Genomic DNA, 1,064 nt, shown 5'->3' with positions numbered 1-1,064 from the left:
AAAAAAAAAAAAAAACCAGCATGGTTCCTATGCTCCTGGGGCTCAGTGTTTTCTACTGGGGCCTCAGTGACTGTCCCCCTTCTCCATTCCTTACCTAGAAGGGGTGATGTTCAGGAATCACACAATCCTAGATTTGAAGGCCAGCTGTGCCGCTCAATAGCTGTGTGAGCTCAGACGAGTAAGTTTGCTGAGCCTCAAATGATTCATTCCTTTCCTTTTTAAAAAGTTCTCTTATTTCTGGTGAAAATATACACAGCCAGTCATACACTCCTTCAACAAGCTCTGCAAATACAGTCCAGTGATGGTCACATTCTGCACGCTGTGTCACCATCCTCTGTTTTTAAAATACTGTGTTTTAGGTAAAAGTTTCCATAGCAAATCGTGTTCCCATTTAACAATTTTTATACAGTTTGTTCCATGACATTGGTTACATTTTTCACAAGGTGTCAACATTCTCATTATTTCCATTCTTTGTGTCCTGTTTCCATTAATCTAGCTTCCCTGACTGTCCTCAGCTTGTCGTCTTTGTTTTAGGGTAAATGTTGACTGTTTGGTCTCATAGAGTTGATTAATGTCAGGGATCACAGTATTCACAGGTGATATTGTTTATCTTACAAGCCAGTCTATTATTGGGATGAAAGGTGGCCAACAGGAGCAGCTTACATGCCAGATTCAAAGAGTATCTTAGGGTAATAGTTTCAGGGGTTCCTCTAGTCTCTATGGGACCGTTAAGTCTGGCCTTTTTTTTTTTTTTCCTTCAGTTTTGTTCTACATTTTTCTCACATTCTAACCAGGACCTTCTATTGTGTTCCATTTCAGGAAGCTCAGCAGAGTTAGCTGGGCATCATCTAGTTCTTCTGGTCTCAGGCTGGAAGCAGCTGAGGTTCTCATGGGCCATTAGACCTGTGCTTGCGTCCCTGGTTTCCTTCACTCTCCTTTGCTCCAGACAGAAGAGACCAATAGTTATATCTTAGATGGCTGCTCGCAAGCTTTTAAGACCCCACTTGCTGCTTCCCAATCTAGGATGTACAATACAACATTGTCTGCAAACTATGTTATGCAGG

This window comes from Orycteropus afer, unplaced genomic scaffold, assembly GCF_000298275.1.
Source record: "Orycteropus afer afer isolate SDZICR_OR568_19922 unplaced genomic scaffold, OryAfe1.0 scaffold00020, whole genome shotgun sequence".
Lineage (NCBI taxonomy): Eukaryota > Metazoa > Chordata > Mammalia > Tubulidentata > Orycteropodidae > Orycteropus > Orycteropus afer.
Note: the sequence above shows the minus strand (reverse complement) of the source record.